General features: G+C 38.9%; 1 long non-coding RNA gene across 1 annotated transcript in view; it reads left to right on the top strand.

Annotated features, from left to right (window-relative positions):
• Nucleotides 1-7,164: 7,164 nt before the first annotated feature.
• The window catches only part of LOC144300582 (uncharacterized), a 57,902-nt gene continuing 56,770 nt past the window's right edge, over nucleotides 7,165-8,296 (top strand). Inside the window, exon 1 of the long non-coding RNA XR_013367329.1 lies at nucleotides 7,165-7,510. This is a non-coding gene — a long non-coding RNA (uncharacterized LOC144300582). The remainder of the gene's footprint in view (nucleotides 7,511-8,296) is intronic.

Raw genomic sequence — 8,296 nt, 5'->3', positions numbered from 1 at the left:
GAAGAGTATGGCTGATTTTCAGAAAAGCCTTCAAATGAAACAAAATTGAATATCACATGCTCCTTCCCACCAAACCAGACATGATTTATTTCTGTCCAAATTCAGTCAATAGTTCCTATAAAAGAGTGAAATCATGCTGCCACTAATAATGATGCTAAGTTCATATGTCTAGCCACATTGACATGAAATTGGAGTTGCATAGCACCTGTTTTACCACTTTACTTGGTTTTCTCATCTGAGAGACCAAGTCTTAGGTCAATTGGATGAAAGAGTTCAATGTCACCCACTTATAAATGATGGAATTCAGACTCTCTCCTGGGTCTGGTGAATTGCCTTGATGTCAGTGATTTCTTCCTCTTTGGCTCCTGAGCACCTTCAGCAAAACTGCCAAAACCAACTTCAGTTTTTTACTACCAAAATCTTCCCAATCTTCCAACTCTTTTTTTGCTTCAACTTTCTGTTTTGGCAACTTTGAAAATTCTTTTCTGAATATGGAATGGAAAGAGATCATTTTGGAATTTTGGAGTCAAGCAGAGATGGATACAAAATCTGCTCTGTACCACATTCTTCCTGTGTGCCCTCAGGAAAGACAGAATAGTATTCACATTAAAAGTGCATCTCTGGGGGTGGGGGGTGGGGTGCACCTGGATGGTGGAGCTGGTTAAACAGCTGACTCTTGGTTTTGGTTCAGGTCATGATCTCTTGTGAGATCCAGCCCTGTGTGGATCACTTAGGGAGGAGTCTGCTTGAGATTCTGTCTCCCTGGCTTTCTGCCCCTCCCACTCATGCTCTAATTCTCTCTCTCTCTCTCTCTCTCTCTCTCCAAAATCAATCTGGGACGCCTGGGTGGCTAAGTGGTTAAGTGTCTGCTTTCAGCTCAGAGTGTGATCCTAGAATCCCAGGATCAAGTCCCACATCAGGATCCCTGCGTGGAGCCTGCTTCTCCCTCTGCCTGTGTCTCTGCCTCTCTCTCTCTCTGTGTCTCTCATGAATAAATAAATAAAATCTTAAAAAAATCAATCAATCAATCTTTAAAAAACAAATGTATTATCTCTGGGGTCAGACTTCTAGGATTAGAATCATGTTTAGTGGGACCGGTTTGTTGGGCAAGCAACTTGACTTCTTTCTGTGTCAGTTTTTTTATCTTTAAGTGGGGATAACAGAGCTTACCCCACAGGCTTGCAATAAAGTTTAAACAATTTAATTATGTGAAATTTTTACCACAGTACATATAAATGACAAGTAACTTTTCAAGTTTCATTTTTCTTATCAAAAATTGAGGATAAGCCTATTTCATATGTATAATATAAGGATTAAACAAACTATTGCAAGTAAAAACACTCAACTCTGTACCTAGTTCACTAGTGACCTTTCATTCATTCGCTGAGTATATGTTTATGGACCTCCTATGCTTTAAGGGCTGGACATTAAGAGAAGACTCAGCTATACAAGAGTCTATGCTCTACTGATCTGTAGGGGAAAAACAAGTGAGTTGCTGTTGTTACAAAAGATGAGGATTGATATAAGCCTGATCTCTAAATCTTAGTAAAAGTATGTTTTGTTTGTTCTATCTCCACTTTTAAGGCTATCTAATTTCCCTTTGATTTAGAGTTTAGAATCTAATTTTTCCCCCTACAAGCAGTATTTAAATGTATCTAAGTTGGCATTTAGCTAATAAGGAAAATGAACATTTTGGGGGCATTTTGAAGTTTGCAAAGGCCTTTCATGTACAGCTCCTCCTTTGGTCCTCCTCTGACGCTCTGAGGGACAGATGTGGGCCCATTATCTTCATGAAAGCTCCCACGGAAACATGTCTGCCACATATTCTTAGTGATTAGCCAAATAAAAGATTTAAAAGTAAAAATATTCCTGTCTCTTTTCTTCAAAAAGCAAACAGATTCTAGAATAGGCAAGGACAAGAGCTGGAGGAGGAAAATTGGCAATTTTTTCTTTGCATAATTTTTCTGACAAAACAAAAAGATTTCTACATCATTTTTGATGACAAACTGCACCCATATCTTTGGAATTTTTGCAAATTTAGCATCAATCATGTACATTTTCCAGTCATTTTCATTGAAATTTCATTCTATTTATCTTGTTGGCAAAGTGAAAGGCAATTTTTGTTTGCTAACGTTGCCTTTTCCCTTGCTACATTAAAAAAAAAAGGCAATGCTGACAAGAGGGAGGTTTTTCTTTTCTCCTGCAGGGAAGCCCCCAGTGTGTTCATTTGTATGTACAGTCTATCATTACTGTTTTAGCATATTTTCATTTTATTTATAGGTTTGAATCATTTATTATTTGCTTGCAAACATTTTGCCAAGGACTCTTAATTGTTACATATAGCAATTAAAACTTTATTACTTAAATAGTTTGGGGACCAGGAAAGGAAAGGTACCCAAATCAACATAATCAATTTAGCTATAAAACACTATGTCTGACTTTTTATTTTATTTATGATAAGGATTTTGTTCTAATGCTTTGTAAGTAGCATGGCTGCTCTCTCTAGTTCTCCATAAATGAGATTCATGCCTAATGTGCCTCCAATTTTCACAAACAATCCCTCAAATACAGTTTTAACTTCCATTAAGGCTATGCCTACCCATCATAAAATGAATGTTTGGGAAGGAATTACTGGTGCATGCAGGGTGTTAGTTTTTTAATAGGAGAATTCGTTTTGGCCCTGCAAGCCTCTTCATCAAAACTTTCCTTTAGAGAAGTGGTTTTTGCTGTTTTTAGAGAATATTTCCAGACAAAAGTCACATCAAGTCCATTCTCCACTGATGTAGCTTTAGCAATCTTTGCTGTAGACAAGATTTTCCAAATAGATGAGAAAGGGTTTTTCATATAAATTTAATGGTTTGGAAATGTTTATTCAGTGTAGGCAAAGCATCTGTTAGTACCTTCTATCCCTCGGGAAGATTTCCGAAAGACTACGATGAACAAAATGGAGAAAGTCGGAAATTTATGGAAACCCCAAAACTATTACAAGAATGATGAAAATTACTTTCGTAAAGTTCTGATGAGTAAGTAGCTAGAAAGTACACACAGACACACACAGATGAACATGCACCCAAAGACTGTATCTGCAGGAAGAAAAATGAGTCAGGCATTGTGCTAGGCGCTTTCACCTACAGTAAGTATCTCATTTAATCTCCACATTATTCCACTGAAAAAGGTATCATTATTGTTATCCTATTTTTACAGTTGAGAGGGCAGATAACAGCATAAAATAATTATAAAATTGATGAGTTAGGTTGAATATGAAACAAACTGAGAGAAAGAAAGACTTTCGACAGGGGAAGAACAACTTCTTTAATGAGGGTTGAAGATGTCAGGAAAGAGATTTTAAGCAAGCCTTGACCGATGACTGCAACTCTCAAGCCCACTCACTGTCCTACGGCAGCTCAGTTCTCCTCCCTCACTCCTGGCAACCTGGATATCTGTCTTCATAGGACTCCACACTCCAACCTCCATGAATTGTAGTCTGTGCTCTACTAACCAGGAGTGACTGAAAGATTTTCTGTGTGCTCTTAAGGACAAAATTGAAAACCCATACTGAAACCTTTAAGGTTTTCTTCCTTAGTACAGGGTTGGCTTCCATGATAGGTTCACTTTTAAGAGAGAGAGAGAAGCACACCAGAGTGTGTCCTCTACATCTGTCAACATCCATCCCATCCTTGTGGCCACCCATGAACTAGGGATGGTTATGCTCGTGGACCGATGAGGAAACTGAGGTCTGAAGAGAGTAGGTAACATATTAAAGCTTGGGTGGCAAGTTAGAGAAAAAACTTAGATGTAAGCCCAGATCTGTCTTATGCCAATGTCTATGAACCTTAAGTTCTTTCAAATCAATAACCATTAATGAGGATCTGAGTGCCATACAATAAACCAAACAACCTGCTCCTTACTGCTGAGAGAGCAAATGTGGAGAAAATGGATGTGAAAACAGATGGGCCCATTTCCCTTTCCAAATAATGACAGGGAAATGAAAAATTTTATTCATACTTCAGTGAAGTTCTGCTGTCATAGGATCAGTTCTAATCATAGAGATTAAGGACCCTATGGACATCAGGAGGAAGTATGCTTCTTTCCATACCAAGATAATGTGAGTGACTTGCAGTTGACAACGACGACTTTGAGTTTGAAGATCGAAGCTCACATAGCGGGTGGCATATTTTGGCAATAAACAAGAGAACCATTGATCTATATTTATGGATGTAGGATGGACAATGTTATCACCTGCTTAACATCCCTCCTCCTTTCCTCCTTTCTAACAGAACTCCACATTTGTTCAGCATGGCGATGTATTTTGCCACCCTGAATCTGACGTAGACTATAATCCATCAGAACCAATCATAACCATCATCTTCCTTGCTTTCCCAGTGTCTGCAGCATACGGGGCAGCCCCGAGAGTCAGTTCTGCCAATGGAATCTAAGAAAAATCTGTTCAGATTGTTCCTGGAAAGGTTTTCCTTTTCTTCAAAAAAAATAAAGACAGACATCATTGACACCACTTTTCACCTCTTTTCCTCTTTTGAATGCAGATGTGTAGCCATCTTAACTATAAAAGGACAGAAATGTCCAGCCTGCGATTGTGCTGCTGTTGAACACACATCAGAAATAGCCTGCCTTTCAACTTGTTTTTTGTTTTCTTTTGTTTGTGGAAAAAACTCAACACTATTCTGTTAAGATACTATATTTTACTACTTCGTTACTTGCAGCTAAGTACATTCCTAACTGGTAAAGGAGAGATTATACCTATAATATCAACTACAGCCGTTTAAACGAGCAAATGATTAAAAGTATTAATATTTGCGCTAATCTAAATGAACAGTTCATCCACCCCCAAACCTAAATGGGTTTAATATGGGTCACACAGTGATAAAAATATGATAACTAAATGCAAGTAAATAGATAACAAATAGGTGAGTGAAAGCTACTACCAAGTCTTGGGAAACTCATTTCAAATTTATTCTTTTATTTTTTGAAATTAAATATGCTCTGAGTTGACACTGTTCCTTCCCTCTTTTTTTTTATCATGGCATTTTATATATATGAAAAAATTTTTCACGCTAATTATCTGCATTCAAGAAAGGCACATCATCACAGTGAAATTAGTTCTTCCTTGATCCTGCTCAAATTTAAATGTAGCCCAAATGACACCTGACAGAAATATGCAGAGGTCATGCAGTTCTTGCTTATGAGAGACATTAATCAAACAAATGGCATTTGTCTAATTCAGCAATTTTATATCAGAAAATTTATCTTTTAAACCATATGAAAAAGGAAGATTAAGTGAAAATAGACACAATACATTTAGCATTGAAGAGGTAAAACTCTAGAGATCAGGGTTACTAAGTTATTATTTCAAAGATCTTGCTCTAAGATTGACAGGTCATTTTGAATCTCCTGCTTCTCTCACACTGACATTTTTAGAAAAACTCTCTCCTTAGTTGTCTCTACTTTACTTTTTAAGATATCATTACTAGTAGGTGAGTAGTTATGGTTTTTCCTACTGTGGTTTTCCTCAATTGTTTGATACTTCTGAGAACACGACATCGCTTTGATAATTCTAAGAAGACAAATCATTTTGCAGCTTTCAAGGGAACATGTCTCCAATTTGTTTTTGTTTTTCACTCAGAGAATGAAAAGTTAGTGGTTGTGAAAGGCTGCTTTCCATAGCCACCACTGTGTAGGGAATGATTTGTTATGTTCCCTCTTCAGTAATTTTTATTTTTATCTCTTTCTTTTTTCCCTTTAAATATCTAACTGGAGAAAATAAATTATATTTTAGGAGGGAAAAAAAGTGAATTTTGCAGAATCCAAAAGGCAGCCCTGGTGGCTAGACAAAGAGCCTGAATGTTTTCATACAATTTGAGTTCAAGGCGTCAGTGAAATCATCCACTTCTCCAATGAACAGATTTCACCTGGGATGAGTTTTGTTACTCAGACTGTGAATAACTTGTTATAAAGCCACATTTTTATTTTGTAAGTTCCTTGTTCATGCTAAGTCTTTGTTGGTCTCTATTGAAAAAGAGGAGATAAGCAGGTATGCTCCAAAATTTTTCCTTAGAATATTTATTTTTTTTCAGGTACCAGATTGGAGTTCAACTAATTAAAGGGCAGAAAGCATCTTCCAAGTTACCTATTCGTATACAGCAGCAAGTGGATGGGTTCAAATGAACATCAAACATGCACACAAATTAAGGCAGAAGAGCTCCCTTATTTGGCTAAGTGAATTATCCCTAAGTTCATACATTAAAGAGACACAGAGAAATACTCCTTTCTATCTTCACTAGCCTCAAAAGAGTAAAACATAGTTTTCCTTATGAAACACGTTTGACACTTCCCACAAAGTCTTCGAGTCCCCACAGTGAGGTCCTCACAGGGGGTTCACGGAGAATGAGATAACATAATTAAATCTTAGGGAAGTGGGGTCATTTAAAACTCATAGAGGATGAACAAATAGAGGTTGGAGTTCGTGCAAAATGAAAACTCTGATTCTTTTCATTTAACTCCTTATTAAGCCACAAAGGACTTTAATTCTCACTTATATGTATCCTGTGGCATAAAAGAAGAGGTGTAGCAGTTCTCAGAAAGATAAAAGTGTATGTGTGTTTGTGTGTGTGCATGTGTAGGTGTGCACATATACATCTACATGCATGTATGTCTGTGTATTGTGGGGAGGGTTGCTATCACTGGCCACTCACTTTAGACTAAAATCTTTATCTTAATCTAAATGTGCTGGAGATGAAATGCATGGTTTAATAATATGGAAACCATTTCTATATTAAATATCTTCCTTGCTTGGCTCTGACAGTCAAATTTGAAAATTATTAAATAGGTACATAGACTAAAGACCTTTTAAAATATATTTAAGAATGTCCTAATTACCCAAAGAGCCATGTGGAAAAAAAAAAAAAAAGGATTCTTGAATATGGTACTGAACTGGAGTGTTTGACAACTCATTTTAACTATCTTTCAGATAAAGAATAAATTCAAAGATTCAGTCACTTGTGCTTACAGAAGAACATATGGCACGTTCTGTTGGAGGACAGAGTAACCCTCAACATCCCAGCCAAATTTTAGTTAGAGTTATTACAGCCTCTTTATCTACGGCTCCCTGTAGTCTTCACTTCCCAAGTGACAGGGCTGGATGAAGAGATGATTGTGCATAAAGTGGTTTGTGATCTTCCTAAGGGAAAGACTTGATAAAACGTGGGCTCTTCTTAGGATACAGCAGATGTGCAGACTCCAGCGAAAGCCCTGCTCGCTTGAACGCAGACAGCCATGAATCACGCACTGTCACACTTCAGCAGGGCGGCTTGGCCAGCAGGGCTGGGCACTCGGGAAGAAGGCAGGAGCAGGAGGGGCTCACCGGCTCTCCAGTCTCTCTGGGCCTTTGGGCCTTTTTTTTTTTTTCTTTCTGTCCTTAAATCAGGCATGGGGGGTAGCTCTGCAATAAGCTTGGAGCTGGAGCTGGAGCTGAGGGGGAGCTGTCATAATCCAGGTATCTCTACTTTTTATTACTTACCCAAAATGAAAATATGAGTGAGGGTCAAGAGGAAAAAGCTCAATCCCAATTTTGACTTGGTAAGCAGCATCTCACTCACTTGTTGGGTCAGACACAGGGAAGTGCCTCAGACCACTGCTGAGCTTCATCCCTAGGAGCAAAGGAATTCTAGCCAGGGAACAAAGACCAGCACAGGGCAGCATCGAACTGAGGGCTGTGTTGAGAAACCACTTCATAGAGAGGGGAAAGAAGAGGCATGCCGTCCGCCTCAGGGGCACATTTGGCTTCTCTTCCCTTCCAGGTGGAAGGGGAGTCGGCTGTCCTCAATTACATATCTTCCCTTAGGAACATAGAGCTACCTGCCAGATTCAGAAGTGACTCAGCTTTTAGGAGGCTTCTTTGAGGCTATGCTATTTGTATATTCACCCAGGAAGTAACTGTAGAGCACCTGCTGTGTGCCAGGCTCTATGCTGGAGGCGAGGGGTGCACACAGAGCTGCCCTCAAGGAGCTTCTGGCCCAGGCTGAGTAAGCAGAGGCACGGGGAAAGCAAGACCAATTTAAGCCCCGTGGGGGATGCAGGAACAAAATGGTGTGCTTGAAGGGCACTCCAAGAAGGGCGTCTCATGGACCCTGACAGCATTGTGTAAACATCACTTTGGTTCCTTGCAGAGTCTCAGGCTTGGTGTCAGCATTTTTGAGAGCTAGCCGGAGCTTGGCAGCAACCAGCACATCTGCTGCATTGCAGGAAGAGCTTGAGATTTCTAAAGCTGTTTCTTTAGGAA

This window comes from Canis aureus, chromosome 28 (genome assembly GCF_053574225.1).
Source record: "Canis aureus isolate CA01 chromosome 28, VMU_Caureus_v.1.0, whole genome shotgun sequence".
Lineage (NCBI taxonomy): Eukaryota > Metazoa > Chordata > Mammalia > Carnivora > Canidae > Canis > Canis aureus.
This window is presented reverse-complemented; position numbering and strand designations above follow the sequence as displayed.